Source organism: Zophobas morio, unplaced genomic scaffold (genome assembly GCF_036711695.1).
Source record: "Zophobas morio isolate AGI-343-1 ecotype UQ-CSIRO unplaced genomic scaffold, CSIRO_AGI_Zmor_V1 ptg000040l, whole genome shotgun sequence".
Classification (NCBI taxonomy): Eukaryota; Metazoa; Arthropoda; class Insecta; order Coleoptera; family Tenebrionidae; genus Zophobas; species Zophobas morio.
Window position 1 is genome coordinate 3,770,352 of NW_026972145.1, and position 26,024 is coordinate 3,796,375.

Consider the following 26,024-nt stretch of genomic DNA (forward strand, 5'->3'; position numbering starts at 1 on the left):
ACCGTTGCAATTATCAAAAAAACGAGACCGGAACTGAGTTCTAGACCCCGAAATCTACAGGAAAATGTATTCAGTTGAGTTTCGAAAATGTCAAAAATTGGCCGAAATTTGAAGAAGGGGGGACCATTGGAAAAATTGCACTTTTAAAAAAGTTGTCTAAAAATTGTGAAAAAATTCAGAGACGTAGATCTCGACATGCTGATTCCACAAATATAGTTTGTTGATGGTAACGAAGCAACATTTTCGAAAGAATCGCTACGGAATGCGAATTTTTGAGAATTTCAAAAAATCTCGATATTTCGACGCTCGATTCCGGAAAAACCGTTGCAGTTATCAAAAAAACGAGACCGGAAGTGAGTTCTGGAGCTCGAAATCTACAGGAAAATGTATTCAGTTGAGTTTCGAAAATGTCAAAAATTGGCCGAAATTTGAAGAAGAGGGGACCATTGGAAAAATTTCACTTTTAAAAAAGTTGTCTAAAAATTGTGAAAAAATTCAGGGACGTAGATCTCGACATGCTGATTCCAAAAATATAGGTTGTTGATGGTAACGAAGCAACATTTTCGAAAGAATCGCTACGGAATGCGAATTTTTGAGACTTTCTAAAAATCTCGATATTTCGACGCTCGATTCCGGAAAAACGGTTGCAGTTATCAAAGAAACGAAGCCGGAAATGAGTTCTGGAGGTCGAAATCCACAAGAAAATGTATTCAGTTAAGTTCCGAAAATGTCAAAAATTGGCCGAAATTTGAAGAAGGGGGGACCATTGGAAAAATTTCACTTTTAAAAAAGTTATCTAAAAACTCTGAAAAAATACAGGGACGTAGATCTCGACATGCTGTTTCCAAAAATATATAGTGTTGAATGTCACGGAGCAACATTTTCGAAAGAATCGCTACGAAATGCGAATTTTTGAAGATTTCTAAAAATCTCGATATTTCGACGCTCGATTCCGAAAAAACGGTTACAGTTATCAAAAAAACGAGACCGGAACTGAGTTCTAGACCTCGAAATCTACACGAAAATGTATTCAGTTGAGTTTCGAAAATGTCAAAAATTGGCCGAAATTTGAAGAGGGGGGACCATTGGAAAAATTTCACTTTTAAAAAAGTCATCTAAAAATTCTGAAAAAATTCAGGGACGTAGATCTCAACATGCTGATTCCAAAAATATAGGGTGTTGATGGTCACCGAGCAACATTTTCGAAAGAATCGCTACGAAATGCGAATTTTTGAGGATTTCTAAAAATCTCGATATTTCGACGCTCGATTCCGAAAAAACGGTTGCAGTTATCAAAAAAACGAGACCGGAACTGAGTTCTAGACCTCGAAATCTACAGGAAAATGTATTCAGTTGAGTTTCGAAAATGTCAAAAATTGGCCGAAATTTGAAGAAGGGGGGACCATTGGAAAAATTTCACTTTTAAAAAAGTTGTCTAAAAATTGTGAAAAAATTCAGGGACGTAGATCTCGACATGCTGATTCCAAAAATATAGGTTGTTGATGGTAACGAAGCAACATTTTCGAAAGAATCGCTACGGAATGCGAATTTTTGAGAATTTCTAAAAATCTCGATATTTCGACGCTCGATTCCGAAAAAACCGTTGCAGTTATCAGAAAAACGAGACCGGAAGTGAGTTCTGGAGCTCGAAATCTACAGGAAAATGTATTCAGTTGAGTTTCGAAAATGTCAAAAATTGGCCGAAATTTGAAGAAGGGGGGACCATTGGAAAAATTTCACTTTTAAAAAAGTCATCTAAAAATTCTGAAAAAATTCAGGGACGTAGATCTCAACATGCTGATTCCAAAAATATAGGGTGTTGATGGTCACGGAGCAACAGTTTCGAAAGAATCGCTACGAAATGCGAATTTTTGAAGATTTCTAAAAATCGCGATATTTCAACGGTCGATTCCGGAAAAACGGTTGCAGTTATCAAAAAAACGAGACCAGAACTGAGTTCTAGTCCTCGAAATTCACAAGAAAATGTATTCAGTTAAGTTTCGAATATGTCAAAAATTGGCCGAAATTTGAAGAAGCGGGGACCATTGGAAAAATTTCACTTTTAAAAAAGTCATCTAAAAATTCTGAAAAAATTCAGGGACGTAGATCTCGACGTGCTGATTCCAAAAATATAGGGTGTTGATGGTCACGGAGCAACATTTTCGAAAAAATCGCTACGAAATGCGAATTTTTGAAGATTTCTAAAAATCCCGATATTTCGACGGTCAATTCCGGAAAAACGGTTGCAGTTATCAAAGAAACGAGGCCGGAAGTGAGTTCTAGAGCTCGAAATCTACAAGAAAATGTATTCAGTTAGGTTTCGAAAATGTCAAAAATTGGCCGAAATTTGAAGAAGGGGGGACCATTGGAAAAATTTCACTTTTAAAAAAGACATCTAAAAATTCTGAAAAAATTCAGGGACGTAGACCTCAACATGCTGATTCCAAAAATATAGGTTGTTGATGGTAACGAAGCAACATTTTCGAAAGCATCGCTACGGAATGCGAATTTTTGAGAATTTCTAAAAATCTCGATATTTCGACGCTCGATTCCGAAAAAACCGTTGCAGTTATCAGAAAAACGAGACCGGAAGTGAGTTCTGGAGCTTGAAATCTACAGGAAAATGTATTCAGTTGAGTTTCGAAAATGTCAAAAATTGGCCGAAATTTGAAGAAGGGGGGACCATTGGAAAAATTTCACTTTTAAAAAAGTCATCTAAAAATTCTGAAAAAATTCAGGGACGTAAATCTCGACGTGCTGATTCCAAAAATATAGGTTGTTGATGGTAACGAAGCAACATTTTCGAAAGAATCGCTACGGAATGCGAATTTTTGAGAATTTCTAAAAATCTCGATATTTCGACGCTCGATTCCGGAAAAACCGTTGCAGTTATCAAAAAAACGAGACCGGAAGTGAGTTCTGGAGCTCGAAATCTACAGGAAAATGTATTCAGTTAAGTTTCGAAAATGTCAAAAATTGGCCGAAATTTGAAGAAGGGGGGACCATTGGAAAAATTTCACTTTTAAAAAAGTTGTCTAAAAATTGTGAAAAAATTCAGGGACGTAGATCTCCACATGCTGATTCCAAAAATATAGGTTGTTGATGGTAACGAAGCAACGTTTTCGAAAGAATCGCTACGGAATGCGAATTTTTGAGAATTTCTAAAAATCTCGATATTTCGACGCTCGATTCCGGAAAAACCGTTGCAGTTATCAGAAAAACGAGACCGGAAGTGAGTTCTGGAGCTCGAAATCTACAGGAAAATGTATTCAGTTAAGTTTCGAAAATGTCAAAAATTGGCCGAAATTTGAAGAAGGGGGGACCATTGGAAAAATTTCACTTTTAAAAAAGTTGTCTAAAAATTCTGAAAAAATTCAGGGACGTAGATCTCGACATGCTGATTCCAAAAATATAGGTTGTTGATGGTAACGAAGCAACGTTTTCGAAAGAATCGCTACGGAATGCGAATTTTTGAGAATTTCTAAAAATCTCGATATTTCGACGCTCGATTCCGGAAAAACCGTTGCAGTTATCAGAAAAACGAGACTGGAACTGAGTTCTGGAGCTCGAAATCTACAGGAAAATGTATTCAGTTAAGTTTCGAAAATGTCAAAAATTGGCCGAAATTTGAAGAAGGGGGGACCATTGGAAAAATTTCACTTTTAAAAAAGTTGTCTAAAAATTGTGAAAAAATTCAGGGACGTAGATCTCGACATACCGATTCCAAAAATATAGGTTGTCGATGGTAGCGAAGCAACATTTTCGAAAGAATCGCTACGGAATGCGAATTTTTGAGAATTTCTAAAAATCTCGATATTTCGACGCTCGATTCCGGAAAAACCGTTGCAGTTATCAAAAAAACGAGACCGGAAGTGAGTTCTGGAGCTCGAAATCTACGGGAAAATGTATTCAGTTGAGTTTTGAAAATGTCAAAAATTGGCCGAAATTTGAAGAAGGGGGGGGGACCATTGGAAAAATTTCACTTTTAAAAAAGTTGTCTAAAAATTCTGAAAAAATTCAGGGACGTAGATCTCAACATGCTGATTCCAAAAATATAGGGTGTTGATGGTAACGAAGCAACATTTTCGAAAGAATCGCTACGGAATGCGAATTTTTGAGAATTTCTAAAAATCTCGATATTTCGATGCTCGATTCCGGAAAAACCGTTGCAGTTATCAAAAAAACGAGACCGGAAGTGAGTTCTGGAGCTCGAAACCTACGGGAAAATGTATTCAGTTGAGTTTCGAAAATGTCAAAAATTGGCCGAAATTTGAAGAAGGGGGGACCATTGGAAAAATTTCACTTTTAAAAAAGTTGTCTAAAAATTGTGAAAAAATTCAGGGACGTAGATCTCGACATGCTGATTCCAAAAATATAGGGTGTTGATGGTAACGAAGCAACATCTTCGAAAGAATCGCTACGGAATGCGAATTTTTGAGAATTTCTAAAAATCTCGATATTTCGATGCTCGATTCCGGAAAAACCGTTGCAGTTATCAAAAAAACGAGACCGGAAGTGAGTTCTGGAGCTCGAAACCTACGGGAAAATGTATTCAGTTGAGTTTCGAAAATGTCAAAAATTGGCCGAAATTTGAAGAAGGGGGGACCATTGGAAAAATTTCACTTTTAAAAAAGTTGTCTAAAAATTGTGAAAAAATTCAGGGACGTAGATCTCGACATGCTGATTCCAAAAATATAGGGTGTTGATGGTAACGAAGCAACATCTTCGAAAGAATCGCTACGGAATGCGAATTTTTGAGAGTTCTGGAGCTCGAAATCTACAGGAAAATGTATTCAGTTAAGTTTCGAAAATGTCAAAAATTGGCCGAAATTTGAAGAAGGGGGGACCATTGGAAAAATTTCACTTTTAAAAAAGTCATCTAAAAATTCTGAAAAAATTCAGGGACGTAAATCTCGACGTGCTGATTCCAAAAATATAGGGTGTTGATGGTCACGGAGCAACATTTTCGAAAGAATCGCTACGAAATGCGAATTTTTGAAGATTTCTAAAATCCGCGAAATTTCAACGGTCGATTCCGGAAAAACGGTTGCAGTTATCAAAAAAACGAGACCAGAACTGAGTTCTAGACCTCGAAATCCACAAGAAAATATATTCAGTTAAGTTTCGAAAATGTCAAAAATAATCGAAAAATAGAGTAAATTCAGAAAATATAGAAATTGCAAACAAAAAAAATACAGAGAATTCATAGAATACAAAATATACAAAGAACACAGAAAATGCGCAAAGTACGGAAAATACAGAAAATATAGAAAGTAGAGAAATGACAAAAATTACAGAAATTACAAAAATGACAGAAAGTAGGGAAAGTAAAGCTTATTCAGAAGAATATGCAGAATGTGCAGAATATACAGAAAATACAGATAATAATACAGAAAATACAGAATATGCAGACTTTGTAGAAAAGAACACAGAGGATACAAAAAATTCATTAAATTATCGAATTCATAAAATTCACAAAATTCTCGAAATTCGCAAAATTCACAAAATTCAAGAATTCACCAAATTCATCGTTGGAGTTATCGAAAAACGAAGCCGAAAGTGACTTCTGCGGCCCGAAATCCACAAGAAAATGCATTTAGTGAAATTTCGAAAATTTCGAAAATGGTTGAAAATGCGTTGATTACGTGGATTACGTTGAAGCATAATTAACACTTGAACTTTTTATTGAGTTAACAATTAGTACCACGATGTCTTGAACGGTATTTTCCATTCAACATACTTTGCAATTAAAACAAAAATACTCAATAATCTAAAGCTAATTATGTATCATAAGTTACACGACAATGAAAAAGCAAAAAATAATTGCATGCAACGACGTGAGAAAAGTACAGTCTTTTCATACCTTGACGCAGATGGCTTGCGTGCAAGTTCGAAGAACGAAAATGTTAAAAAATACAGGGTGTTCTGTAGGAAAAACAAAAATTTGTGCTTTCTCTCTAATTCGTGTATCAAAGGTCTCAGCCCACTGACACGACCCTCCAGTCGTGCAAAGCCGGAAGGTCTCAATTTCAGTAATTTAACTTTCGTGTTAAACGTACACCGCAGATATGCAGAATAAGGGTAATCATAATAGGAAATGATGGTCTTTTATAGTTTATCGCATTTTGAAACAACAATTATTATTTACTTAATAGTCGAGTCGTACGTATTCTTGGCTACTTTTTACCAGTCAGACAAGGTTTTCTAGTTGTAAATGTAATTCACGTGTTAGTCGTTATTACGTCGTTTTCGATATTTTAAAACCATCTTTGTTATTAATTCCGGGAGACAACAAATAACATTTTCACGGTTTATTAAAATGATTAACAAAACTGAGGTGATTTAGCGACAATGTAGATGTTCGAAACATAAACACACTGTCTTCGGGGAAGTTTCTAGGACGAGTTTTTTTCCTTTTTTTAGTTTTTAACTAATAACTAATAAGTGTTACAAACACCATGTGAATGAGGTTATCTCTCCGCGGATTTACTCGCGATATTTTGCCGCAATTTGTTCCATCCGTCCTTATAAGCGCGTTCAAATAAGAAAGCTTAGATTGGATTCCTCGTAACTGTAGTTAAGTCTTTTTCACCGACTTTATAGACAACGTGGTAATCGGCTCGGTGCAGTTATCACGATACAATCTCTTGCACATCTCGGGTTTAAGTGTGCCGATTTCCTGAAGCTTTACCGGCTATTGAACAAACCGAGTGTATTTTTTCGGGGATTCCTCTTGTCCATTGTTCGAAGACATCGGTTAGTGAACGGCAAAAAACTCATTTTGATTACGGGTTTCGACAACCTCCTTTGACGTCAGGACCCCTAAATTACAACCTGTTTTGGGTTCGCATCAGTTCGAGGCATGAAGACTTGAAAATGTAAGGTAATTAAGATCAATTCAAGGTTTTGGTGTACGTGTTTACGGCACGGAGACGGTTTGCTTCCGTTGTTTCGGTGCTTATTAGTTATTAAACGCGAAATTGGATGGTTATAAAATTAGTTTTATTTTGGGAATTTATATTTTTATAGTAACTGATGTCGATCGAAAAAAAGTGGTCAAAGTTGGCCGTGAACGAAACCGCTTGCCTTAATTTAATATAATTATTTATGAAATGTCAGCTTGGCAGTTTTAAGGTTAAAAAATGTACAACTTTTATTTACAAAAGGTGCCTAAAATGATGTCCACATTTTTTTTTTTATTGTGTGGCGGTACGAAATCAGTCTGATTGTTTCCTGAGCAGTGGCATTATCTTGTTGAAAATTTCAATGTTGTAGCTTTTCTTTATCTAGCTGTTCCAACATTGTATTGTGGAGGTGTGCCATTATATCGCATAGAGAAGTCCTGACTATGTTCCCGAGGCCTTAATTATGTCCCGGAAGCCCTTACTGTGTCTGTGTAACAATTCTTCCTAAATCTACCTGCGCCGAGATGAGTAAAAGGGATAGGCAATTATGGAATAAATGTTATTTAAATTTTATTGAATAACACACACTTTCACATGGTTTAGAAATCCGCGTTGAACTCTTACCCCAGACATGCAGATTTTTGGAAAAAACTTAAAATTATACATATAACAGTATTTATCCTCCTGAAGCTGTGATTTATGAGTTCATGTTCAGTTTTTACCCTTGATATTCAACTTTCTGGAAAAAAAATCAAAAATGGATAACAAGATTTTACGATTTAACTTTGAAATTGCCAATTTTCATTAATCTCATTCTGACCCGATAAAAGCAATCACTGAAATGGAGACAGGGTGGGTGGGCGGGGCTAGTATTTGATAAGACAAGACTGATTTGGCACATCACATAGTCTCTAATAAAATATAGGGCGGGTGGGTGGGGCTAGTATTTAATAAGACAAAACTGATTTGGCAAATCATATAGTCTCTAAGAGAATAGAGGGAGGGTGGGCGGGGCTAGTATTTGATAAGATAAGACTGATTTGGCAAATCACTAGTAGAAGGTATGACATTTGCCAAAATGAGTCTTATCTTACCAAATACTAAACCCGCCCACCCGCCCTGTATTTTCTTGGAGGCTAGTGATTTGCCAAATCAGTCTTTTCTTTTCAAATACTAGCCCCGCCCACCCACCCTCTATTCTCTTAGAAGATATGTCATTTGCCAAAATCAGTCTAATCTTATCAAATACTAGCCCCACCCACCCGCCCTCTATTTTATTAAAGACTATGTGATGTGCCAAATCAGTCTTATCTTATCAAATACTAGCCCCGCCCACCCACCCTCTATTCTCTTAGAAGATATGTCATTTGCCAAAATCAGTCTAATCTTATCAAATACTAGCCCCACCCACCCGCCCTCTATTTTATTAAAGACTATGTGATGTGCCAAATCAGTCTTATCTTATCAAATACTAGCCCCGCCCACCCACCCTCTATTCTCTTAGAAGATATGTCATTTGCCAAAATCAGTCTAATCTTATCAAATACTAGCCCCACCCACCCGCCCTCTATTTTATTAAAGACTATGTGATGTGCCAAATCAGTCTTATCTTATCAAATACTAGCCCCGCCCACCCACCCTCTATTCTCTTAGAAGATATGTCATTTGCCAAAATCAGTCTAATCTTATCAAATACTAGCCCCACCCACCCGCCCTCTATTTTATTAAAGACTATGTGATGTGCCAAATCAGTCTTATCTTATCAAATACTAGCCCCGCCCACCCACCCTCTATTCTCTTAGAAGATATGTCATTTGCCAAAATCAGTCTAATCTTATCAAATACTAGCCCCACCCACCCGCCCTCTATTTTATTAAAGACTATGTGATGTGCCAAATCAGTCTTATCTTATCAAATACTAGCCCCGCCCACCCACCCTCTATTCTCTTAGAAGACATGTCATTTGCCAAAATCAGTCTAATCTTATCAAATACTAGCCCCACCCACCCGCCCTCTATTTTATTAAAAACTATGTGATGTGCCAAATCAGTCTTGTCTTATCAAATACTAGCCCCACCCACCCACCCTCTATTCTCTTAGAGACTATCTGATTGAGTGTTTGATAGGACAAAAGTGATTTGGCACATCACATAGTCTCTAATAAAATATAGGGCGGGTGGGTGGGGCTAGTATTTAATAAGACAAAACTGATTTGGCAAATCATATAATCTCTAAGAGAATAGAGGGAGGGTGGGCGGGGCTAGTATTTGATAAGATAAGACTGATTTGGCAAATCACTAGTAGAAGGTATGACATTTGCCAAAATGAGTCTTATCTTACCAAACACTAAAATGTATTTTCTTGGAGGATAATGATTTGCCAAATCAGTCTTATCTTATCAAATACTAGCCCCACCCACCCACCCTCTATTCTCTTAGAAGATATGTCATTTGCCAAAATCAGTCTAATCTTATCAAATACTAGCCCCACCCACCCGCCCTCTATTTTATTAGAGACTATATGATTTGGAAAATCAGTTTTGTCTTATCAAACACTAGCCCCACCCACCCGCCCTCTATTTTATTAGAGACTATGTGATTTGCCAAATCAGTCTTATCTTATCAAATACTAACCCCACCCACCCGCTCTCTATTTTATTAAAGACTATGTGATTTGCCAAATCAGTCTTGTCTTATCAAATACTAGCCCCGCCCACCCGCACTCTGTTTTCTTAGAGACTATGTGATTTGTCAAATCGGTCTTATCTTATCAAATACTAGCCCCGCCCACTCACCATTTACTTTCTCAGAGAGTATATCATTTGCCAAAGACAGTCTTATTATAGCAAATGCTTGCCCCGCCCACAAGCCATCTGTTTTTAGAGGGAATGTCATATGCCAAAATCAGTCTTATTTTATCAAATAGTAGACCCGCCCACCCGCCCTCTATTTTCTTAGAGGCTATTTGATTTGCCAAATCAGTCTTATCTTATCAAATACTAGAACCACCCACCCACCCTCTATCTTTTTAGAAGGAATGTCATTTGCCAAAATCAGTCTTATCTTATCAAATATTAAACCCGCCCACCCGCCCTCTATTTTCTTACAGGCTAGTGATTTGCCAAATCAGTCTTATCTTATCAAATACTAGAACCACCCACCCACCCTCTATCTTTTTAGAAGGAATGTCATTTGCCAAAATCAGTCTTATCTTATCAAATATTAAACCCGCCCACCCGCCCTCTATTTTCTTACAGGCTAGTGATTTGCCAAATCAGTCTTATCTTATCAATTAGTAGCCCCACCCACCCGCCCTCTATTTTTTTAGAAGCTCTGTCATTTGTCAAAATCAGTCTTATCTTCCGGAAGCTCTCATGCTATTTCAGTTGCCCTGACTGTGTTCCGGGAGCCCCTGATACTATCCCAGAAGCCTTCAGCGTTTCCCGAATGTTCTGACTGTTTTCAGGATATTCTAACTGTCTCCGGGAAGCCCTTATTGTATCTGAAAAATCGTGGCATTGTGTCCCAGAGGTCCTGACACTGTTCTAATTGCCCTGACTATGTTCCGGAGATCCTAATACTATTCCCGTTTCCTTGATTATGTTCCGGAGATCCTGACACTATTTTAGTTGCCCTGGCTGTGTTTCGGAGACATTTACATTATTCCAGTTGCCCTGACTGTGTTCCGGAGACCCTAACACCATTCCAATTGGCCTGGCTGTGTTCCGGAGACCCTAATAATATTCCAGTTTCCTTGACTATGTTCCGGAGACTCTGACACTTTTCCAGGTACCCTGACTGTGTTCCGGAGACACTCATATTATTTCAGTTGTCCTGACTGTGTTCCGGAGATCCTAACTCTATTCCAGTTTCCTTGACTGTGTTCTGGACACTGTGACTCTATTCCAGTTGCCCTGACTGTATTCCGGAGACACTCACACTTTTCCAGTTGCCCTGACTCTGTTCCGGAGATTCTAACATCATTACAGTTGCCCTGACTGTGTTCCGAAGACCCTAATAACATTCCATTTTCTTTGACTATGTTCCGGAGACTCTGACACTATTCCAGTTTCCTTGACTATGTTCCAGAGACTCTGAATCTATTGCAGTTGCGCTGACTGTGTTCCGGAGACACTCACACTTTTCCAGTTGCCCTGACTCTGTTCCCGAGATTCTAACATCATTCCAGTTGCCCTGACTGTGTTCCGAAGACCCTAATAACATTCCAGTTTCCTTGACTATGTTCCGGAGACCCTAGCACTATTCCCGTTTCCTTGACTATGTTCCGGAGACTCTCACACTATTGCAGTTGCCCTGACTGTGTTCTGGAGACACTCACACTATTCCAGTTGCCCTGACTGTGTTCCGGAGACTCCAACACCATTCCAGTTGCTCTGACTGTATTCCAGAGATGCTAATACTATCCCAGTTTCCTTGACTATGTTCCGGAGACTCTGACACTGTTTCAGTTTTCTTGACTATGTTCCGGAGACTCTGACACTATTGCAGTTGACCTGACGGTGTTTCAGAGTCATTCACACTATTCCAGTTGCCCTGACTGTTTTCCGGAGACACTAATATTATTCCAGTTGTTCTGACTCTATTCCGGAGATTCGAACATCATTCCAGTTGCCCTGACTGTGTTCTGAAGACCCTAATAATATTCCAGTTTCCTTGGCTATGTTCCGGAGACCCTGACACTATTCCAGTTTCCTTGCCTATGTTCCGGAGGCTCCGACACTATTGCAGTTGCGCTGACTGTGTTCCGGAGACACTCACACTATTCCAGTTGCCCTGACTGTGTTCCGGAGACTCTAGGATCATTCCAGTTGCCCTGGCTGTGTTCCGAAGATCCTAATACTATTCCAGTTTCCTTGACTATGTTCCGGAGACCCCGACACTATTCCAGTTTCCTTGACTATGTTCCGGAGACTGTGACACTATTGTAGTTGCCCTGACTGTGTTCCGGAGACATTCACACTATTCCAGTTGCGCTGACTGTGTTCCGGAGACACTCACACTATTTCAGTTGCCCTGACTGTGTTCCGGAGACTCTAGGATCATTCCAGTTGCCCTGGCTGTGTTCCGAAGATCCTAATACTATTCCAGTTTCCTTGACTATGTTCCGGAGACCCCGACACTATTCCAGTTTCCTTGACTATGTTCCGGAGACTGTGACACTATTGTAGTTGCCCTGACTGTGTTCCGGAGACATTCACACTATTCCAGTTGCCCTGACTGTGTTCCAGAGACACTCAGACTATTCCAGTTGCCCTGACCTGTGTTCGACAGACCCTAACATCGTTCTAGTTGCCCTGACTGTGTTCCGGAAACCCTAATACTATTCCAGTTTGCTTGACTATGTTCCAGAGACCCTGACACTATTCCAGTTTCCTTGACTATGTTCCGAAGACTGTGACACTATTGCAGTTGCCCTGACTGTGTTCTGGAGACACTCACACTATTCCAGTTGTCTTGACTGTGTTCCGGGGACTCTAACACCCTTCCAGTTGTCCTGACTGTGTTCCGAAGACCCTAATACTATTCCAGTTTCCTTGACTATGTATGTTCCGGAGACTCTGACACTATTCCAGTTGCCCTGACTGTGTTCCGAAGATACTCACACTATTCCAGTTTTCTTGACTGTGTTCCAGAGACCGTGACACTATTCCAGTTGATCTGACACCATTCCAGGGGTCCTGACAGTATTCCGCAGGCGCTGGACCATTGCGGAGACTCTAACAGGGTCCCAAAGACCCTTTTTGTGTTTCAGAGATGCTAATCATGTTTCAACAGTCCTGAGATTATGTTCAGAAAGAACTTAACTGTATTATAACAGCCTTTATTATATACCAGAGACTCCGACTATGTTCCACAAGCCCTGACTGTGCTTCAGAGAAACTCGCACTGCTTCTCTAAAGCCTTGACTGTGAATCACAGACTCTGACTGTGTCTCAGAGATGCTAACGGTGCTTCAGAGATTTCTCCTTGAAGTCCTGACTGTACTTCTGAGGCCTGGACCTTGTTCCGGAAGCTCTGATTGTGTTCCGGAAGTCCTGAAACGATCCCAGGGTCTCTAACTGTATTTTGGAGATCTTGATTGTGTCCTAGTGTTTCAGAGAAGCCGAGTGTGTTTCAGAGGTCCTGGAATTGTTCCGGAGGCCGTGAGGCTATTTCAGACGCCTTAACCATATTCTAGAGTTGCTGATTATATTCTAGAGGCTTTGTCTGTGTCCCAGAGGCCCTTATTGCGACTCTGATACTGTCTCCCAAAAACTTTAACTTTATTTCGAAAACCCTGACTGTGTTCAGGAGGTCTAGACTGTGTTTGAGAAATGTTGACTGTGTTTCAGAGTTTCACTGTCTTTTTAAATTTTCGATTGTCTTCCAGAAGCTTTGAGATTATTCCAGCAGAGCTAACTGTATTCTGGAATTTCTGAGTTCCGTTCTAGAGGCCTTAACTATATTCCGCACGCCCTTATTGTGGCTCAGAGGTGCTAACGGTGCTTCAAAGATCCTGGCACTTTCTCCTTGAAGCCCTGCCTGTGTTTCAGAGGCCCTGACCTTGTTCCGGAAACTCTGTGAAACAATCCCAGGGTTTCTAACTGTTTTCTGGAGATTTTGATTGTGTCCTGGAGACACTTATTGTGTTCCAGAGATGCTGACTGTATCCCGGGGGCTGTGAGACCATTTCAGAGGCCCTAACTATATATTCTAGCGACTTTGGGACTGTCTTAAAACTTTAACTGTGTCCCAGAAGATCTTAGTGTGTTTCGAAGATGCTGACTGTGTTTCAGAAATCCTGACACGATCGCCCTAAAACCCTGTTTGTGTTTCAGAGGCCTTGACTGTCTTCCAGAGGCAGTGAGATTATTCCAGAAGCCTTAACTGCATTCTGGACTTCCGGACTATATTCTGGAGGCCCGACTGTGCCCTCAGAAGCCCTTATTGTGTCTCAGAAATTGCTAACTGTGTTTCAGCGGCTCTGAGACTGTGTCCCGAAAATTTTAACTCTATTTTGAAAGCCCTGAACTTGATTAATTTTTATCAACAATTTCGGGCGAATAATAATAATAATTTGTAATCGAGTCATCCTTGTCGGTGATTAATCCACACTAAAATGAAAATGTAAACAGAAAAATGCCGGATAAGATAACATTTTTAACAAAATAAATATTTATTATTATTATAAATTTATTAAAAAAATTACAGCCATCGTCATGAAGTTGAGGTATAAAATAAAACAAGAAAAGTAAGGTTAAAAGGTACGTGTCACGTGACAATTTTTAAAGTCACGGCTAGATTGATTAATGGAATTTAAATCAAAGTTAAAAATCCGTTTATAAGGAACTTAGTTTAGTAATTTTGCTAAAAACTTGTCTATGACGTACATTTAACATTTTGCATCTTTAAAAATCAATATTATTTTCTTGGAAAAAATGGATCGCCGAAATTCTCAGAAATATCCAACGACAATGAGTTCTTGGAATTCGCCGAATTGAAATTGGGTCGCCGGGGGCCGGGGGGTGTTTATGCACCGAAACCAGTCTCGCCAACTTCACGGAAGCGGAAATATCAAATAATGTCTTCGATTATTATTAATTAAGCAAAATTTGGGTGATTTTTAACAAAATTGTTGTAGTTTGTGGTGGATGAAGTGTTAAAGTGAAGTTCCATGGGTTTTTGGAAATAATTTTTTAGGAGTTAATGGCGGAACGAAGAGTGAGGTTATGTCAGGGGTAAGTTTCTACTTCCTGCAAAACAATTATATTTATAACAGATTAAATTAATAGAAGGCAACTAAAAAACTAAATTTTATTCATAGCGGACATTGGATGTTTGTTTTTACTTTATTTTATGATTATTGAACGTTTGTTAATTGACCACAAATAGTTATTAAGCAATAAAGTTGTCACTTTAAAAGTCAGTGTGTTCAGACCGAATAAAACCCAAAAATTTCACTCTTTAGTGGGTAAGGTACAAAAATAAAATTCCTCAGCCTTCTCCGAAACGATGAAGAAAACACTTAAGACGTTGGTATTGACACATTTCGTTTATTCAAAGAGTTAAGTAACACAGTAACACATATTTGTAATCGACGAAGCTGTCCACAAGGTGAAGTACAACAGCTTCGATTTTCTTCTCATTGCTAAGTTTTAATTAAATCAGTAACCATTCAATAAAATTTAGCATCATCTTGAAGAAAACTCGGTTAGAAATCGCCGTTCCGTTTTTCCTTTGATGGTAGTGAAACTCAATCAAGTCACCAAGTTATTGCAGAATTCTCAAGCGAAATATTTATTTAAAAAAAACGAAATATATACTTAGGTAAATTTAAAAAGTAATCACTTACGGACGGTGTTAATCGTAAGCAAGGATAATTCCAGATGACTTCATCATTTTTTAGCAAATGTTTTAATTTGGGAATTTTTATTTTAACACATTCCGTGACTCCCAAATCTAACAAAAATAATCTCCCAGTAATTAGAAAAACTAAAACAACGATTAGCTATAAATAACAAACACCGTAATTGTTGCCCATTCTTCGGAAATATAAGTGTTTAAGGTGACCCGGAGTGGTGTTTATAATGCATTTTTAATTATTCTAAACTTTCGATTTTATTTTTAACGCGGTCAACAATGTTATCACAACATACTTCTGCGTTGTTTACAAAATGTAAAACAGTCAAATTTAACTTTGTCTTAATTACTTAATTACACAGGTCACATTCCAACCAAAAAACTCGACTTCGTATTTAAAGAAAGTGACAAATTATTATTTGCGAATTAAGCAGGTAAATATCGGCAGAATTAACTGTTAAAAGGCTTTTAATAGTAAGACGTCAGTCCGCGAACATTACACAAAATCACAATGGAAACGGATGGAAATGATTCTATGTACCGACGCAATTTGTATTTTTTACAAGCGTATTAACGTCCAGGTTTGTGTTTGGCCGTCTCATTATTACCTGCGGTTTGTTGACAAGCTGAATATTGATTTAATTATGTCGGTCGAGATACAACTTTAACAAAATAAAAATTGGTTCATCATCGTAAAATTTTGTGTGTTTTTGTGTTTTCGGGAGATTTTGTTGTGTCTGGTGGACAGTCAATGGTTTCAAAGTCGAAGATAACAAATGTTTTTTTAGCAGACCAACGACGAGTCGAAAAAAGAATGACTCCTGAAATGCAGCCCAGATAATCACGAGTTTGAATTCTTCAGTCTTTCATTTTTTGTTTCTTCAGTTTTTCCATTTGCAATTTGTTGAGTTTTTGACTTTAAATTTTTCAGTTTTCAATTTCTTTTTGCAATTATTCGCTTTTTCAATGTTTCGGTTGCAAATTTTTTGTTTTTTCAAGTTTAATTTTTTCAATTTTTCGTTCCTTCAATTTTTAGATTTTGCAATTTTTCACTTGAGTATTTTATTTGAGTCATTTAATTTTTTGTTTTTTCGATTTCAGTTTTTTCAATCATTCATTTCTTTTGTTTCTTTAATTTTACGACATGCAAATTTTCGAGTTTTCAATTTTAAATTTTTCAATTTTTCGATTTTTCAACTTTTGAATGTTACTTGCAATTTTTCGTTTAGGATTATTTTTTTCTTTGTTTTTTATATTATTCGATTTTTCAATGTTTCGATTTTATGATTTTTTCTTTTTTCGATTTTACTTTTTTCTGTTTTTCGTTTCTTCAATTGTTCAATTTGCAACCATTTGATTTTTCATTTTTGTTTTTCTTCAATTTTTGGATTTTGCAATTTTTTGATCTGTAAGTTTTCGTTTCAGTCGTTTATTTTTTTATTTATTCGATTTTTCAATGTCCCGATTTTATAATTTTGGGTTTTAATTTTCAATCTCAATTTTTCGTTTCTTCAACTTTTGGAATTTTGAGTTTTTACATTTTGCAATGTTACAAGTTTTCACTTTTTAATTTTTCAATTTTTCATTTATTCAACATTTCATTTCGGCTTATTATTTTCTTAATTTATTTAATTAATCGAGTTTTCAGTTTCGATTTTATAATTTTTTGCTTTTCAATTTTACTTTTTGCAGTTTTTCGTTTCTTGAATATTTCAATTTACTGATTTTAAATTTTTCATTTTCTTTTTTCTCAGTTTCTAGATTTTTGCAATTTTTGTTTCGATTTTTTTTCTTTATTCGATTTTTCAATGTTTCGGTTCATAATTTTTTGTTTTTTCGATTTCAGTTTTACCAATTTTAGTCGATTTTTCAATGTTTTTTTGTTTTCAATTTCAATGTTTTAAAAATTTTTGTTTCTTAAATTTTTGGATTTGCGTTTTTTACTTTTTTCAATGATTGATTTTATCCGATCTGAATGAAATGAATCTTATGCTGAACAGAAATAAAATTAGTCCTTAGAATGAGAAAAGGGCGGGTGGGCGGGGCTAGTACTTGCTGTGTCAAGACTAATTTTGGAAAATGATATAGCTTCTAAGAAAAGAAAGGGTGGGTGGGCGGGGCTAGTATTTGATAATATAAGACTGATTTTGGCACTTTTGACAATTTCGACCATTTTTCAACATTTTCGAAAATTATCCAGAGTCTTGTCAGGTGCATGAAATAAAAAATAAATTTTATAGCAAATAGTATAATAAAAAAAATACTATTAGCGCTTGTTTTTACTTTTTTCACATACTAGATTCTATTTTATTAGTGTCCACTCCCACTCGACATAAAAACATAATTAGCCCCGCCCTGTCTCCTTTTCAATAAAATGAATGGTCTTATACTGAACAGAAATAAAATTAGTCTTTAGAATGAGAATTGGGCGGGTGGGCGGGGCTAGTACTTGCTAAGATAAGACTGATTTTGGCAAATGTATATCCTCTAAAAAAATGGAGGGTGGGTGGGCGGGGCTATCGATAGAATTTCCCTGACTCCTGAAACGCAGCCCAGATAATCCCACTTCTTAAAAAATTCTTGCGATTTTTGTTTTCCGATAACCTCAATAAAGTAAAAACGAGCTTGAATTCTTCAGTTTTTCCATTTGCAATTTGTTGAGATTTTGACATTAAAAATTTTTCAGTTTTCAATTTATTTTTCCAATTATTCGGTTTTTCAATGTTTCGGTTGCAAATTTTTTGTTTTTTCAAGATTAATTTTTTCAATTTTTCGTTCCTTCAATTTTTAGATTTTGCAATGTTTCACTTGAGTATTTTATTTTCGTCATTTAAATTTTTGTTTTTTCGATTTCATTTTTTTCAATCATTCATTTCTTTTGTTTCTTTAATTTTACGACATGCAAATTTTCGAGTTTTCAATTTTAAATTTTTCAATTTTTCGATTTTTCAACTTTTGAATGTTACTTGCAATTTTTCGTTTAGGATTATTCTTTTCTTTATTTTTTAAATTATTCGATTTTTAATGTTTCGATTTTAATTTTTTCTTTTTTCGATTTTACTTTTTTCTGTTTTTCGTTTCTTCAATTGTTCAATTTGCAACTATTTGATTTTTCATTTTTGTTTTTCTTCAATTTTCGGATTTTGCAATTTTTTGATCTGTAAGTTTTCGTTTCAATCGTTTATTTTTTTATTTATTCGATTTTTCAATGTCCCGATTTTATAATTTTGGGTTTTAATTTCAATCTCAATTTTTCGTTTCTTCAATTTTTGGAATTTTGAGTTTTTAGATTTTGAAATTTTACAAGTTTTCACTTTTTAATTTTTCAATTTTTCATTTATTCAACATTTCATTTCGGCTTATTATTTTTTTAATTTTTTTCAATTATTCGAGTTTTCAGTTTCGATTTTATAATTTTTTGCTTTTCAATTTTACTTTTTGCAGTTTTTCGTTTCTTGAATATTTCAATTTACTGATTTTAAATTTTTCATTTTCTTTTTTCTCAGTTTCTAGATTTTTGCAATTTTTGTTTCGATTTTTTTCTTTATTCGATTTTTCAATGTTTCGGTTCATAATTTTTTGTTTTTTCGATTTCAGTTTTACCAATTTTAGTCTATTTTTCAATGTTTTTTTGTTTTCAATTTCAATGTTTTAAAAATTTTTGGTTCTTAAATTTTTGGATTTGCGTTTTTTACTTTTTTCAATGATTGATTTTATCCGATCTGAATGAAATGAATGATCTTATGCTGAACAGAAATAAAATTAGTCCTTAGAATGAGAAAAGGGCGGGTGGGCGGGGCTAGTACTTGCTGTGTCAAGACTAATTTTGGCAAATGATATAGCTTCTAAGAAAAGAAAGGGTGGGTGGGCGGGGCTAGTATTTGATAATATAAGACTGATCTTGGCACTTTTGACAATTTCGACCATTTTTCAAAATTTTCGAAAATTATCCAGAGTCTTGTCAGGTGCATGAAATAAAAAATAAATTTTATAGCAAATAGTACAATAAAAAAAATACTATTAGCGCTTTTTTTTACTTTTTTCACATCCTAGATTCTATTTTATTAGTGTCCACTCCCACTCGACATAAAAACATAATTAGCCCCGCCCTGTCTCCTTTTCAATAAAATGAATGGTCTTATACTGAACAGAAATAAAATTAGTCTTTAGAATGAGAATTGGGCGGGTGGGCGGGACTAGTACTTGCTAAGATAAGACTGATTTTGGCAAATGTATATCCTCTAAAAAAATGGAGGGTGGGTGGGCGGGGCTATCGATAGAATTTCCCTGACCCCTGAAACGCAGCCCAGAAAATCCCACTTCTTAAAAAATTCTTGCGATTTTTGTTTTCCGATAACCTCAATAAAGTAAAAACGAGCTTGAATTCTTCAGTTTTTCCATTTGCAATTTGTTGAGTTTTTGACATTAAAAATTTTTCGGTTTTCAATTTATTTTTCCAATTATTCGGTTTTTCAATGTTTCGGTTGCAAATTTTTTGTTTTTTCAAGTTTAATTTTTTCAATTTTTCGTTTCTTCAATTTTTAGATTTTGAAATTTTTCACTTGAGTATTTTATTTTCGTCATTTAATTTTTTGTTTTTCAATTTCATTTTTTTCAATCATTCATTTCTTTTGTTTCTTTAATTTTACGACATGCAAATTTTCGAGTTTTCAATTTTAAATTTTTCAATTTTTCGATTTTTCAACTTTTGAATGTTACTTGCAATTTTTCGTTTAGGATTATTTTTTTCTTTGTTTTTTATATTATTCGATTTTTCGATGTTTCGATTTTATGATTTTTTTCTTTTTTCGAATTTACTTTTTTCTATTTTTCGTTTCTTCAATTGTTCAATTTGCAACAATTTGATTTTTCATTTTTGTTTTTCTTCAATTTTCGGATTTTGCAATTTTTTGATCTGTAAGTTTTCGTTCCAGTTGTTAATTTTTGTATATATTCGATTTTTCAATGTCCCGATTTTATAATTTTGGGTTTTAATTTTCAATCCCAATTTTTCGTTTCTTCAACTTTTGGAATATTGAGTTTTTAGATTTTGAAATTTTACAAGTTTTCACTTTTTAATTTTTCAATTTTTCATTTATTCAACATTTCATTTCGGCTTATTATTTTCTTAATTTTTTCAATTATTGGAGTTTTCAGTTTCGATTTTATAATTTTTTGCTTTTCAATTTTACTTTTTGCAGTTTTTCGTTTCTTGAATATTTCAATTTACTGATTTTAAATTTTTCATTTTCTTTTTTCTCAGTTTCTAGATTTTTGCAATTTTTGTTTCGATTTTTTTTCTTTATTCGATTTTTCAATGTTTCGGTTCATAATTTTTTGTTTTTTCGATTTCAGTTTTACCAATTTTAGTCGATTTTTCAATGTTTTTTTGTTTTCAATTTCAATGTTTTAAAAATTTTTGTTTCTTAAATTTTTGGATTTGCGTTTTTTACTTTTTTCAATGATTGATTTTATCCGATCTGAATGAAATGAATGATCTTATGCTGAACAGAAATAAAATTAGTCCTTAGAATGAGAAAAGGGCTGGTGGGCGGGGCTAGTACTTGCTATGTCAAGACTAATTTTGGCAAATGATATACCTTCTAAGAAAAGAGAGGGTGGGTGGGCGGGGCTAGTATTTGATAATATAAGACTGACTTTGGCATTTTTGACAATTTCGACCATTTTTCAACATTTTCGAAAATTATCCAGATGTGCATGAAATAAATAAATTTTATAGCAAACAGTATAACTATAACCAAAAAAAATTACGATTAACGCTTTTTTTTATTTTTTTCACATTCTAGATTCTATTATTAGTGTCCACTCCCACCCGTCATAAAATCATCATAATTAGCCCCACCCACCCACCCTGTCTCTTTTTCAATGATTGATTTTATCCGATCTGAATGATATGAATGATCTTATGCTGAACAGAAATAAAATTAGTCCTTAGAATGAGAAAAGGGCGGGTGGGCGGGGCTAGTACTTGCTGTGTCAAGACTAATTTTGGCAAATGATATAGCTTCTAAGAAAAGAAAGGGTGGGTGGGCGGGGCTAGTATTTGATAATATAAGACTGATTTTGGCACTTTTGACAATTTCGACCATTTTTCAACATTTTCGAAAATTATCCAGAGTCTTGTCAGGTGCATGAAATAAAAAATAAATTTTATAGCAAATAGTATAATAAAAAAAAAAAAAAAACTATTAGCGCTTTTTTTTTGACTTTTTTCACATCCTAGATTCTATTTTATTAGTGTCCACTCCCACTCGACATAAAAACATAATTAGCCCCGCCCTGTCTCCTTTTCAATAAAATTAATGGTCTTATACTGAACAGAAATAAAATTAGTCTTTAGAATGAGAATTGGGCGGGTGGGCGGGGCTAGTACTTGCTAAGATAAGACTGATTTTGGCAAATGTATATCCTCTAAAAAAATGGAGGGCGGGTGGGCGGGGCTATCGATAGAATTTCCCTGACCCCTGAAACGCAGCCCAGATAATCCCACTTCTTAAAAAATTCTTGCGATTTTTGTTTTCCGATAACCTCAATAAAGTAAAAACGAGCTTGAATTCTTCAGTTTTTCCATTTGCAATTTGTTGAGTTTTTGACATTAAAAATTTTTCAGTTTTCAATTTATTTTTCCAATTATTCGGTTTTTCAATGTTTCGGTTGCAAATTTTTTGGTTTTTCAAGTTTAATTTTTTCAATTTTTCGTTTCTTCAATTTTTAGATTTTGCAATGTTTCACTTGAGTATTTTATTTTCGTCATTTAATTTTTTGTTTTTTCGATTTCATTTTTTTCAATCATTCATTTCTTTTGTTTCTTTAATTTTACGACATGCAAATTTTCGAGTTTTCAATTTTAAATTTTTCACTTTTTCGATTTTTCAACTTTTGAATGTTACTTGCAATTTTTCGTTTAGGATTATTTTTTTCTTTGTTTTTTATATTATTCGATTTTTCAATGTTTCGATTTTATGATTTTTTCTTTTTTCGATTTTACTTTTTTCTGTTTTTCGTTTCTTCAATTGTTCAATTTGCAACTATTTGATTTTTCATTTTTGTTTTTCTTCAATTTTCGGATTTTGCAATTTTTTGATCTGTAAGTTTTCGTTCCAGTTGTTTGTATTTATTCGATTTTTCAATGTCCCGATTTTATAATTTTGGGTTTTAATTTTCAATCTCAATTTTTCGTTTCTTCAACTTTTGGAATTTTGAGTTTTTACATTTTGCAATTTTACAAGTTTTCACTTTTTAATTTTTCAATTTTTCATTTATTCAACGTTTCATTTCGGCTGTTTATTTTCTTAATTTTCTCAATTATTCGAGTTTTCAGTTTCGATTTCATAATTTTTTGCTTTTCAATTTTACTTTTTTCAGTTTTTCGTTTCTTGAACATTTCAATTTACTGATTTTAAATTTTTCATTTTCTTTTTTCATCAATTTCTAGATGTTGCAATTTTTTGTTTCGATTTTTAATTTTCTTTATTCGATTTTTCAATGTTCCGATTTTACAATTTTTTTTTGTTTTCAATTTCAATGTTTTAAAAATTTTTATTTCTTCAATTTTTTGATTTGCGTTTTTTACTTTTTTCACATCCTAGATTCTATTATTAGTTTCCACTCCCATTCGACATAAGAACATAATTAAAGCCTCCTTTTCACTGATTGATTTTATCCGATCTGAATGAAATAAATGATCTTATGCTGAACAGAAATAAAATTGGTCCTTGAATGAGAAGAGGGCGGGTGGGCGGGGCTAGTACTTGGTATGTCAAGACTAATTTTGGCAAATGATATAGCTTCTAAGAAAAGAGAGGGTGGGTGGGCGGGGCTAGTATTTGGTAATATAAGACTGACTTTGGCACTTTTGACAATTTCGACCATTTTTCAACTATTTTCGAAAATTATCCAGAGTCTTGTCAGGTGCATGAAATAAAAAATACATTTTATAGCAAACAGTATAAAAAAAAAAATTAGCACTTTTTTTACTTTTTTCACATCCTATATTTATTATTAGTTGCCATTTCCACTCGAAATAAGAACATAATTAGCCCCGCCCACCCACCCTGTCTCCTTTTCAATGGCCGATTTTATTAGATTTGAATGAAATAAATGATTTTATAATGAACGGAAATAAAATTAGTCCTTAGAATGAGAAGAGGGTGGGTGGGCGGGCCAGTACTTGCTAAGACAAGACTGATTTTGGAAAAGACATACTCTTCAAAAAAATAGAGGGCGGGTGGGCGGGGCTAGTACTTGCTATGTCAAGACTGATTTTGGCAAATGATATACCTTCCAAGAAAAGAGAGGGTGGGTGGGCGGGGCTAGTATTTGATTTGATTGATAATATAAGACTAATTTTGGCACTTTTGACAGTTTCGACAATTTTTCAACTATTTTCGAAAATTATCCAGAGTCTTGGCAGGTGCACGAAATAAGAAATAAATTTTATAGCAAAGAGTATAATAATAAAAAAAAAATACGATTAGCACTTTTTTTTTTACTTTTTTCACATCCTATATTCTATTATTAGTGTCCACTTCCACTCGACATAAGAACATAATTTTTCCGATTTTTCCGATCTGAATGAAATAAATGATCTTATGCTGAACAGAAATAAAATTAGTCGTTACAATGAGAAGAGGGCGGGTGGGCGGGGCTAGTTCTTGCTAAGATAAGACTGATTTTGGCAAATCACATTCCTTCCAAGAAAATAGAGGGTGGGTGGGCGGGGCAAGTACTTGCCAAGATAAGACTGATTTTGGCAAATGACATACTCTCCAAAAAATCAGAGGGCGGGTGGGCGGGGCAAGTGTTTGCTAAGATAAAAGTGATTTTGGTAAATAACATACTCTCTAAGAAAATAGAAGGTGGGTGAGCGGGGTTAGTATTTGATAAGATCAGACTGATTTTCGAAAATTAGTTGAAGACATTTTCTTGTAGATTTCGATATCCAGAACTTATTTTAGGCTTCTTTTTTTTGGAAATTTCTACCGTTTTTCCCAAATCGTGAATCTTCTCAAAAAAATTTTCAAAAATTTTCCAAAAAAGTGGTTAAAATTGGTTTAATCGACTGAAATTTGGTGTCAAATTGTAGATAATCTTCCGCTAGTTACGATTCTGAAATCGCCGTCACGATATCTGGTCCAATAAACACGAAAAGTGAACTCAAAATTTCCAAACATTTTCCAAAAAAGTGGTTAAAATCGGTTTAATCGACTGAAATTTGGCGTCAAATTGTAGATAATCTTCCGCTAGTTACGTCAAAATAGCTCGGTATAAAAATTTTGTAGATAAAAAGGGAAATTGTTATAATTTTTTTTTCACAAAACATAGTAAGAATGTTCTTTGTGAATCAATTTTATAGCAAATAGTGTAACAAAAAAATTTACAATTAGCGCTTTTTTTTAACTTTTTTCACATTCTATATTCTATTAGTTTCCAATCCCATTCGACAGAAGAATGAAATTAATGATCTTATACAGAAAATTTGCAGTTTCAAAGGTAAATCGTAAAATCTTGCTATACAATTGTCTGCAGCTGCAGGAGTATAAATATTGATACACAATTTTAAGTTTTTTTTTTCAAAAATTTGGATGTCTAGGATAAGAGTAAGTGGAGGTCAAGTGTATATTAATCAATAAAGTTTAAATAACACTAATCCCATAATTGTCTATCCCTTTTACCCATCTCAACTAGGATAGATTTTAGAAAGAATTGCTAGTTGCATTTAAGAGAACAAATGGCACGTAATTCAAACTCACTTGTCGTCTAGGGTTTCATTTTAAGTTTAGCGGGACTCAGTAAGAGCTTCTGGGACATAATTAGGACCTCCGAAACACTGTCAGTACCTCCGGGATACATTGAGGGCTCCTGGAAAAGTGTCAGGGGTCCCAGGAACACAGTCAGGGTAACTGGAATAGTGTCAGGGCCTCCGTAACACAGTCAGGACAACTGGAATAATATCAGGGCCTCCAAAACACAGTCAGCGCCTCCGTAACATGGTTTGGGCTTTCGGGAAAAAGTGTCAAGGTCTGCGAAACACAGTCAGGGCTTCCAGAATTCAGTCTGGCTCTCGACAATAAAGTGTCAAGTCCCCTGGGATAGCGTCAGGGTTCCCAAAACACAGTCAGGGCAATTTGAATATTGTCAGGGCCTCTGAAACGCAGTCAAAACAACAAAACCTCCAGAATACAGTCTGAGCCTCCGAAATAAAGTGTCAAAGCCTCTGGAATAGTATCAAAGGCTCCGAAATACTATCAGGGCCTTCGGAATGCAGTCTGGCCCACAGGAATAAAGGGTCAAGTGCCCTGGGATAGTGTCACGGCTCCTGAAACACAGTCAGGGCAACTAGAATAGTGTCAGGGCCTCTGAAATACAGTCCGGACCTCTGAAACACAGTCAGCACCTCCGGAACATAGTCTGGATCTCCGGCAAAAAATGTCAAGGCCTCCGAAACACAGTAGTGACCTCTGGAACACAGTCATGCCTTCTAGAACAGTTATTTCTTCTGGAACGCAGTTAGGGTCTCTGGAACATAGTCATCAAAGCAACTTGAATATTGTCAAGGCCTCCAGAACATAGGCTGGGCCTTCAAATAAAATGTCAAAATCTTTGGAATAGTGTCAAGGGTTCCGAAATACAGTCAGGGCAACTGGAATAGTGTCAGGGCCTCCGAAACACAGTACGGGCCTCTGAAATACAGTTAGGATCTCCAGAACATTATCTGGACCTATGGGAAAAAGTGTCA

At 35.4% G+C, this 26,024-nt stretch overlaps 1 protein-coding gene across 2 annotated transcripts in view; it reads left to right on the forward strand.

Annotated features, from left to right (window-relative positions):
• The first annotated feature begins 6,651 nt into the window (after positions 1–6,651).
• Positions 6,652–26,024, forward strand: part of LOC135140604 (scavenger receptor class B member 1) — a 93,232-nt gene continuing 73,859 nt past the window's right edge. Inside the window, exon 1 of one of the 2 annotated variants that reach the window (XM_064071223.1) lies at positions 6,652–6,883. The gene's annotated coding sequence lies outside the window, so the exon portion shown is untranslated. The remainder of the gene's footprint in view (positions 6,884–26,024) is intronic. The other variant, XM_064071222.1, reaches the window with a different exon arrangement.